The sequence below is a fragment of the Pelophylax lessonae genome (assembly GCF_965119305.1).
Source record: "Pelophylax lessonae genome assembly, chromosome: 8".
NCBI lineage: Eukaryota > Metazoa > Chordata > Amphibia > Anura > Ranidae > Pelophylax > Pelophylax lessonae.
In genome coordinates, this window is record NC_138775.1 from 284,514,045 (window position 1) to 284,525,472 (window position 11,428).

Genomic DNA, 11,428 nt, shown 5'->3' on the forward strand with positions numbered 1-11,428 from the left:
TTACATCAGGTGTTCTCATCACAGTGCCCCCATACATCAGGTGTCCTCATCACACTGCCCATACACATCAGGTGTCCCCAACAGTGTCCCCTTACATCAGGTGTCCTCATCACAGTGCCTCCATACATCATTGAATTTTTAGCAGGGGTTCCCCGAGACCAGAAATTGATTTCAAGGGTTCCTCTGTGTTGAAAAGTTTGAGAAAGGCTGATCTAGATCTTATCTGTATATATACATTTTTTTGTTTAAAAAAAAAAAACTAATTCTGGCCTCCAACCTCCCCTTATAGCCAGCCTCCAACCTCCCCTTATAGCCTGCCAAGCACACTCCTTTATTTCTAGATGGAAAAACAAAGACAAACATATACGTACATCTTATCTTACAATATACTTTCTATCTTATCCATCTATCTTATCTTATCTTGCCTTACAATACAACTTCTATCTTATAACTCTAGATCAAGGTTTCTCAACCAGGGTTCGTGGAACCCTAGGGTTCCTCCTGAGGTCGCTAGGGGTTCCTTGCGAAATGGGCAATTTCTGCCTCTCAGATAAGTTCCCAATGACACCATTGTTCCTTTTAGCTATCTGTAAGGGGGTAATTCTTCCCAATGATGAGAAGAGTAAGGAGCATTCTTCCCATTTACTGTCACACTAATGTGTCATGAGTTGTAGATTTTTAATTTTTAGCAGGGGTTCCTCTGTGTTGAAAAGGTTAAGAAAGGATGATCTATCTTATCTTATCTTATCTTATCTTATCTTACAATAAAACTTCTATCTAATCAATCAAGATCAGGGTTTCTCAACCAGGGTTCCTCCTGAGATGCTAGGGGTTCCTTGAGAAATGGGCAATTTCTGCCTATAAGTTAAGTTCCCAATGACACCATTGTTCCTTTTAGCTATCTGTAAGGGGGTAATTCTTTCCAATGATGACAAGAGTAAGGAGCATTCTTCCCACTGACTTTCACACTAATGTGTCATGAGTTGTAGATTTTTAATTTTTTTAGCAGGGGTTCCCCGAGACCAGAAATGTATTTCAAGGGTTCCTCTGTGTTGAAAAGGTTGAGAAAGGCTGATGTAGAGAATATGTAAAAGTGGCCGCTTATGGACTTCCAGGCATGATGACGTCACGTAGTTCTGCCCTGACACGTTTCGTCATATGATACAGTGACTTCCTAATAGGGTTTAAGCATAGTGTGGATTAGTATTCACAACATGACAGGTCCTCTTTAAGGACCTGTTCACATCTTAGCGTAGCGAGAACTTGCTTCTTTCCTGCGCGTTTGGGGCATTTCACTTCTCGTGTATAGGGCAACCCATTCATTTGATGCACAACAAACGCCCAAAAGAAGCTCAAAACTTTTTTTTTTTTGGAGCGGAGCGTGCTAAGTTTCTGCCTTTTGCCACGTTTGTATCGTGTTTGCTACCAGCGCTTAGGGTGCCATTAATAACTGATGGCACCGCAAGCGCGACAAGCGATTTCAGAGCGCTTGCAGCACATTTCGGAAACGTGCTGCAAAACGTGTATTTTACGTGGCTTTGTCGCACCTTCCAGAAACGCCGGGTGTAAATGCAGCCTAACAACCAACGCAGAGTACAGAATATTCATCATATTATATTTATAAAAACTTGTCAGATTTATTAGGAGGCTTCATCTAAGTTTAGACATGCGGTTAAGTTGTTGCGTCTCTGAAAAGTGATCCGGTTTCCTGTACGTCACTATGTCACCTCCTCATCGCCTGTTTTAACCACGTAAATATGCACCATATGCATTGGAATTTGGTTGCATTAGGTGGTGGTACTGCACACACCGAATGGGGGCATAATATTTTTAGCAGCAAAGCAAAAGCATTGTGACCGCAGCGTGTGAACACTGCTGTCTGCTGCCTTAGGGGGTGTGGTTGGGGGCACTAAAAATGCTCTTAAATTGTGTGTTTCTAATGCCTTCCCAACCACTAGTCTGAGCGAGCCCTTATAGATCCTTAGATCATGGCCATGATGGAACAGAATCAACCCAACTTTGCACTAAGATGTAATATTCAGCCTTTTCCTCTAGATGGCACTGTGTACATGCAAAGAGGCACCATGTGCTGACCACCACACTATATGGGGGGAATCGATTCTAAATATTTTCTGTGAAACATTTTATTTTCACCACATTAGGCAAAATGGTCATTAAATACAAACTGATAAATATTTATTAGGACAAGGAAAAAAAAATAAAATTAAAATATATATTATTTATTTATTTTTTTTGCAAATATTTTATTTATTCAACGACGGATGAACCGGAGTATATAATTACAACACATAGTAAGAAACAACATGTGGTAACAACAGAAATAAACAGGAGCATGTCTGAAGAAATTCTGTATAGCATAGTTAAAATATATTTTAACCAGTTCTGGACCGGAAGGTTTTACCCCCCCTTAATGACCAGGCCATTTTTTGTGATTCGGCACTGCGTTACTTTAATGGAAAATTGCACGGTCGTGCGACGCTGTACCCAAATACAATTGATGTCCTTTTTTTCCCACAAATAGAGCTTTCTTTTGGTGGTATTTGATCACCTCTGTGGTTTTTAGATTTTGCGCTATAAACAAAAAAAGAGCGACAATTCTGAAAAAAAAAAAACAATATTTTTCAGTTTCTGCTATATAACATCACCCCCCCCCCCAAAAAAAAATTAAAAATCATGTTTTTTCATCCTTTTAAGCCAATTTGTATTCTGCTACATATTTTTGGTAAGAAAAAAACATTGCAATAAGCGTATTTTGATTGGTTTGCGCAAAAGTTATCACGTCTATAAACTAGAGGAAAGATTAATGTCATTTTTATTGGTTTTTTTTTTTACTAGTAATGGCGGCGATCTGCGATTTTTAGCGGGACTGCGACATTGCAGCCAATAGATCGGACCCCTTACTTACATTTTTGACACTTTTGTGGGGACCAGTGACATTACTACAGAAATCAGTGCTAAAAATATGCACTGTTACTGTAATAATGACACTGGCAGGGAAGGGGTTAACCTATTGGGTGATCAAGGGGTTAAATGTGAGCCTAGGGGGGTGTTTTCTAGCTGTGGGGGGAGGGAATTGTGAAATGATCACAGAGACCTGTGATTCCATATAGAAGGATCACAGGCGCTCTGTGATCATTCCAGAGAGAAGAACGGTCAGCTGTGTTTACAATAGCTGACCGTTCTTCTCTCTCAGCGGGGAGCAACCGCGGGTGGCCGGCGGCAATCACGACTGCCGAGTGGGGGCGGGAGCACGCCGACAGCGGTGCACGCTCGCCCCGCAGCACTAGGCATGCGACCGATGTAGTACTACGTCAGTTCGCGCAGCAGGGGCTGCCATAAAAAAACTGCGGCGGGCGGTCCGGAACTGGTTAAAATAATGTCGACATAGAAATGTTGCAAGACAAAAATCTCATGTTTCTGTTTCTTATGATCAGTAAGTTTGCGCTAAATCTATTCAGTATACAGTAAACACAGTGCCTTGAAAAAGTATTCATACCCCTTGAAAGTTTCCACATTTTGTCATGTTGCAACCAAAAACGTAAATATATTTTATTGAGATTTTATGTTATAGACCGACACAAAGTGGCACATAATTGTGAAGTGGAAGGAAAATGATAAATGGTTTTCCAATTTTTTTTAAATATAAATAAATATGTGAAAAGTATGGTGTGCATTTGTATTCACCCCCCTTTACTCTGATGCCCTAACTAAAATCTAGTGGAACCAATTGCCTTCAGAAGTCACCTAATTAGTAAATAGAGTCCACCTGTGTGTAATTTAATCTCAGGAAAAAAATAGATGTTCTGTGAAGCCCTCAGAGGTTTGTTAGAGAACCTTAGTGAACAAACAGCATCATGAAGGCCAAGGAACGCACCAGACAGGTTAGAGATAAAGTTGTGGAGAAGTTTAAAGCAGGGTTAGGTTATAAAAAAATATCCCAAGCTTTGAACATCTCACGGAGCGCTGTTCAATCCATCATCTGAAAATGGGAAGAGTATGGCACAACTGCAAACCTACCAAGACATGGCCGTCCTCCTAAACTGACCGGCCGGGCAAGGAGAGCATTCATCAGAGAAGCAGACAAGAGGCCCATGGGAACTCTGGAGGAGCTGCAGAGATCCACAGCTCAGGTGGGAGAATCTGTCCACAGGACAACTATTAGTCGTGCGCTCCACAAATCTGTCCTTTATGGGAAGAGTGGGAAGAAGAAAGCCATTGGTGGAAGAAAGCCATAAGAAGTCCTGTTTGCAGTTTGTGAGAAGCCATGTGGGGACACAGCAAACATGTGGAAGAAGGTGCTCTGCTCAGATGAGACCAAAATTGAACTTTTTGGCCTAAAAGCAAAGCGCTATGTGTGGGGGAAAACTAACACTGCACATCACCCTGAAGACACTATCACCGCCGTGAAACATGGTGGTGGCAGCATCATGTTGTGGGGATGCTTTTCTTCAGCAGGGACAGAGAAGCTGGTCAGAGTTGATGGGAAGATGGATGGAGCCAAATACAGGGCAATCTTAGAAGAAAACCTGTTAGAGTCTGCAAAAGACTTGAGACTGGGGCGGAGGTTCACCTTCCAGCAGGACAACAACCCGAAAAATACAGCCAGAGCTACAATGGAATGGTTTACATCAAAGTATATTCATGTGTTAGAATGGCCCAGTCAAAGTCCAGACCTAAATCCAAATGAGAATCTGTGGCAAGACTTGAAAATTGCTGTTCACAGACGCTCTCCATCCAATCTGACAAAGCTTGAGCTATTTTGCAAAGAAGAATGGGCAAAAATGTCCTCTTTAGATGTGCAAAGCTGGTAGAGACACCCCCAAAAAGACTTGCAGCTGTAATTGCAGGGAAAGGCGGTTCTACAAAGTATTGACTCAGGGGGGTGAATACAAATGCAGTCACACTTCTCATATATTTATTTGTAAAGAAATTGGAAAACCATTTTCCTTCCACTTCACAATTAAGTGTCACTTTGTGTCGGTCTATCACATAAAATCCCAATAAAATACATTTACGTTTTTGGTTGTAACATGACAAAATGTGGAAAATTTCAAGGGGTATGAATACTTTTTCAAGGCACTGTATAATGTTTTCAATTCCATTTAATAACAGCTGTTATTGTATCGAGTTACATAGTTCTATCAAATAATTTGAAGCTATCTCTATCTATAGGGTATATACATTGCTCAAAAAATTAAAGGAACACTTTTTAATCAGAGTATACCATCAAGTCAACTGAACTCCCGGAATATTGATCTGTTGTTGCAGAAGGGGTTGTTATTCGGTTTCAGCTGTTTTGGTGTTAATGAAACTAGATGGGCAACAATGATATGTCCTCCAAATCAGGAATGGTTTTACAGGTGGAGGCCCCTGACATTTCTTTTTCCTACTCATCTTTTATGACTGTTTTTCATTAGTTTTGCATTTGGCTGGGGTCAGTGTCCCTATTGGAAGCATGAGGAGATACCTGGACCCTATAGAGGTTGCACAGACAGTCCAACTCCTCCAGGATGGCACATCAATACGTACCATTACCAGAAGGTTTGCTGTAGGGATAGACCGATATGGTTTTTTCAGGGCCGATACCGATACGGATATTTTGGTCACAACGTATCGGTATCGTCCGATATGGGCCGATATTTTGTACATTTAAAGTTTTGAAAAATAAAGACAATTTTTGACACAAATCTGGTACTGAACATGTTAATTTTTGTTTAATGCTTAAAGTGGAGTTCCACCCTATTTTTATACTTACCTCCATCTTCTCGCTCCGGGTCACCTGAAAAAGAAATGGATAATCGCATATTTTTTTTTTTTTACTTACCTCGTAGCGAAGAAAATATACTTACCTTACTTCCTTCTTCCTCCTTCCTCGGCCGCGGCCCGTCGTCACTTCCTGGCTCTGCAATGATTCCTGGGAGCTGGACGTCATAGCTCCCAGGAATCATTGCGCCTGCACCGGCCCCGACGTCAGTTCCGGGTCAGCGCGCGACCCGGAAGTGACGTCGGGGCCGGCGCAGAGCATCGTGGGACCAAAGAAGGCGGAAGAAGACGCAGAAGAGGATCTCGCTGGCTTCAAGCTGCCCACATTTGAGATGGCAGCGCTGGACAAGACGTTTGCAAGGTAAGTATTTGTCCTAACAGGTAAGTGCAACCCGGGACAGATCAGAGGCTAGCCATTGTGGAATGCACTAGCCCTGACTCTCCCGGGGGTATTAAAAAAAAAAAAAAAAAATCCAGGGTGGAACTCCGCTTTAATGGCTGGCACCCTGTGGTGGGTGGCTTGCCAGCTAGCACGCTGTGGTGGGTGGCTGGCTGACACTCTCTGGTGGGTGGCTGGCTGACACCCTGTGGGGGGTGGGTGGCCGGCACAGGGGCTGTGGGTGGCTGGCAGGTACAGGGCCTGTGGGTGGCTCGCTGGTACAGTGCCTATGGCTGGCTGGCTGGTACAGGGCCTGTGGATGTGGGTGAGTGTCTGGCTGGCACCGGGCTGCTGTGGGTGGGTGTATGGCTTTGATAAACTCCCACGAGACTAGTCCCGACTCCAGACGGGGCTGTCCAAGGCAAGTGAGGCGGCTTAAGAAGGCAGAATGAGGTCACAAAAATATCGGCCAGTTCTGAGGCTGATACCAATATATTGGGGAAAGTGCATATTGGCTGCCGATAATCGGTCTATCCCTAGTTTGCTGTGTCTCCCAGCACAGTCTCAAGAGCTTGGAGGAGATTCCAGGAGATAGGCAGTTACTCTGGGAGAGCTGGACAAAATGACCTCCAGCAGGCCACTGGTGTAAATGTCTCTGACCAATCAGAAACAGACTTCATGAGGTTGGTCTGAGGGCCCAACGTCCTCTAGTGGGCCCTGTGCTCACTTCTCGGCACTGTGGAGCTCGATTGGCATTTTCCATTGAACACCAGAATTGGGAGGTCTGCCACTGGCACCCTGTGCTTTCCACAGATGACAGCAGGTTCACCCTGAGCACATGTGACAGACGTGAAAGGGTCTGGAGAAGCCATGGAGAACATTATGCTGCCTGTGACATCGTTCAGCATAACTGGTTTGGTGGTGGGTCAGTGATGGTCTGGGGAGGCAAATCCATGGAGGGACGCACAGACCTCTACAGGCTAGACAATGGCACCCTGACTGCCATTAAGTATCTGGATAAAATCCTTGGACCCATTGTCAGATTCTACGCTGGTCCAGGTCCTGGGTTCCTCCTGGTGCACAACAATGCCCGGCCTCATGTGGTGAGAGTATGCAGCCAGTTCCTGGGGGATGAAGGAATTGATACCATTGGATGGCCCCCACGCTTGACTGGTCTAAATCCACCTCTGGAACATTATGTTTTGGTCCATCTGACGCCCCCAGGTTGCACCTCAGTCTGTTCAGGAGCTCAGTGATGCCCTGGTCCAAATCTGGGAGGAAATACCCCAGGACACCATCTGTTGTCTCATTAGGAGCATGCCCTGGCGTTGTCAAGCAGGAATACAAGCATGTGGGCGCCATACACACTACTGAGGACCATTCTGAGTTGCTGCAATGACATTTCAGTAAAATGGACTCGCCTGCTGCATAATTTTTTCACTTGGATTTTCGGGTGTCTTTGAATTCATCCCCCTGTAGGGTGATCATTTTCATTTCCATCAAACGATGTGGCATCCTTTCCTTCCTAACACATCACCCAGTCCATACCAGTATAGATCCTAACAAATCACCCAGTCCATACCAGTATAGATCCTAACACATTACCCAGTCCATATCAGTATAGATCCTAACAAATCACCCAGTCCATACCAGTATGGATCCTAACACATCACCCAGTCCATATCAGTATAGATCCTAACACATCAACCAGTCCATACCAGTATAGATCCTAACACATTACCCAGTCCATACCAGTATAGATCCTAACACATTACCCAGTCCATATCAGTATAGATCCTAACACATTACCCAGTCCATACCAGTATAGATCCTAACACATTACCCAGTCCATATCAGTATAGATCCTAACACATTACCCAGTCCATACCAGTATAGATCCTAACACATTACCCAGTCCATATCAGTATAGATCCTAACACATTACCCAGTCCATACCAGTATAGATCCTAACACATTACCCAGTCCATACCAGTATAGATCCTAACACATTACCCAGTCCATACCAGTATAGATCCTAACACATTACCCAGTCCATATCAGTATAGATCCTAACACATTACCCAGTCCATATCAGTATAGATCCTAACACATTACCCAGTCCATACCAGTATAGATCCTAACACATTACCCAGTCCATACCGGTATAGATCCTAACACATTACCCAGTCCATATCAGTATAGATCCTAACACATTACCCAGTCCATACCAGTATAGATCCTAACACATTACCCAGTCCATATCAGTATAGATCCTAACACATTACCCAGTCCATATCAGTATAGATCCTAACACATTACCCAGTCCATACCAGTATAGATCCTAACACATTACCCAGTCCATACCAGTATAGATCCTAACACATTACCCAGTCCATACCAGTATACATCCTAACACATTACCCAGTCCATACCAGTATAGATCCTAACACATTACCCAGTCTATACCAGTATAGATCCAAACACATTACCCAGTCCATACCAGTATAGATATCCAGCATGAGATTTTTACCCATATATATCTGATGTGTTTTCAAAGAGTTCCTTTAATCAATTTTGAGCAGTGTATATACGTATTGATCAGTTGGTAATTCCACATAGTTTTTCATTCTCCTCCAAAGAGACCTTCCTAATGGGGGCACAGACAGCCAAAATACGTGGTTTCTTGTGTGTTGTCACAACCCATATGTGTGAACAGGCCCCTAAATAATATAAAGCGCCTACAATACAGTGTGTAAAGAAAATTTAACATAGAATAATAAATACATAACTAGATAAATATGTTTAAAATGAATAAATATATAAATATATATATATATATATACACAGTATGTGTATGTGTTATATTTACAAAATTCCAACATCTTATTGTTCAACATCACATTTCCACCACAGAAGAACAGAACTGGACTTTTAAGGTGTCCTTACTTTATTCACATTTCCTGTGTTTCAAAAAATGTCTAAAATTACCATTTTTTTTTAACTGTATGGAATTATGGATTTTGGTCCACAGTGACATGATAACATCACGCAGTTGCTGCAGATTTGTCGGCTGCACATCCATAATGTGAATCTCCCGTTCTACCACATCCCAAAGGTGTTCTATTGGATGAGATGTGGTGAGTGTGAAGGCCATTGGAGAACAGTGACCTGTTCTGGTGAGTGTGGAGGCCATTGGAGAACAGTGACCTGATCTGGTGAGCGTGGAGGCCATTGGAGTACAGTGACCGGATCTGGTGAGTGTGGAGGCCATTGGAGTACATTGACCGTATCTGGTGAGTGTGGAGGCCATTGGAGTACAGTGACCAGATCTGGTGAGTGTGGAGGCCATTGGAGAACAGTGACCTGATCTGGTGAGTGTGGAGGCCATTGGAGAACAGTGACTTGATCTGGTGAGTGTGGAGGCCATTGGAGAACAGTGACCTGATCTGGTGAGTGTGGAGGCCATTGGAGTACAGTGACCTGATCTGGGGAGCGTGGAGGCCATTAGAGTACAGTGACCTGATCTGGTGAGTGTGGAGGCCATTGGAGTACAGTGACCTGATCTAGTGAGTGTGGAGGCCATTGGAGTACAGTGACCTGATCTGGTGAGCGTGGAGGCCATTAGAGTACAGTGACCTGATCTGGTGAGTGTTGAGGCCATTGGAGTACAGTGACCTGATCTGGTGAGTGTGGAGGCCATTGGAGTACAGTGACCTGATCTGGTGAGTGTGGAGGCCATTGGAGAACAGTGACCTGATCTGGTGAGTGTGGAGGCCATTGGAGAACAGTGACCTGATCTGGTGAGTGTGGAGGCCATTGGAGAACAGTGACCTGATCTGGTGAGTGTGGAGGCCATTGGAGTACAGTGACCTGATCTGGTGAGTGTGGAGGCCATTGGAGTACAGTGACCTGATCTGGTGAGTGTGGAGGCCATTGGAGAACAGTGACCTGATCTGGTGAGTGTGGAGGCCATTGGAGAACAGTGACCTGATCTGGTGAGTGTGGAGGCCATTGGAGAACAGTGACCTGATCTGGTGAGTGTGGAGGCCATTGGAGTACAGTGACCTGATCTGGTGAGTGTGGAGTCCATTGGAGTACAGTGACCTCATTGTCATGGTGAAGAAACCAGTGGTGAGATTATTGGAGCTTTGTGACATGGTGCATTTTCCTGCTGGAAGGAGCCATCAGAAGATGGGGACACTGAAGTCATAAAGGGATGGACATGGTCAGCAACAATACTCAGTTAGGCCGTGGCGTAGAAACGATGCTCAGTTGGTAGTAAGGGGCCCAAAGTGTGCCAAGAAAACATCCCCCACACCATTACACCACCAGCCTGAACCGTTGATACAAGGCCGGATGGATCCATGCTTTCATGTTGTTTACTCCAAATTCTGACCCTTCCATCTGAATGTTGCCCATTCTCCTCTGACCTCTGCCTTTAACAAGGCATTTTCCTCTACACAACTGGATATTTTCTCTTTTTCTGAACCATTCTCTGTAAACCCGAGAGATGGTTGTGCGTGAAAATCCCAGTAGATCAGCAGTTTTTGAAATACTCAGACCAGCCAGCCTGGCATCAAAAACCATGCCACCTTCAAATATGAGATGGTGTAAAACTCTTGCGCTATCTCTCAAAGAGAATGTGATGAAGTCACGTGTTGTGACGTAACATGTAGGGCCCAGCGATACCGGAAGCGAAGTGCATACGAGCTCGGCGCTCGTGGATGTCTGACCTCTATATTTGTTTTTATGTGAGTACATCTATTATTTTTTAATAAACCATTCTGAAAACGTACTATACTATGGTGCCTTCTCTTTTCCACATTTAAATATGGAGCGAACTGGATGGCAAAGAGAAAGATACCCCAAAGGAACTACATATGTTGTGTATGAACAGGGATTGCCTACCATTGAGAAAAACCTCTTATGCTTTTACCTTATAGCAGTAAGGTGAGCGGCTTGTACACCCCCAGGTGCATGTTGCACTGAAGATTGCATGATTCACCACGGCTGTCCCCTTTTTTACAGATTGGATTCACAGTGTGTTGACATAAGACTGTTGTATTTTATGTTTATTTATTTATTTAATGTATTTTATTTTCTCTATATACATCACTGTGATTTGTTATATATCACCATTTCACCCAGAGTGACGGACACCTCATATTTATCCACTGGTCACATTAATAGTTCAGTGTTACATTTGATGCATTTGTATTTATTAAGATTTATTTTCAACCATTGTTTTTACTACACTAGCCTTGC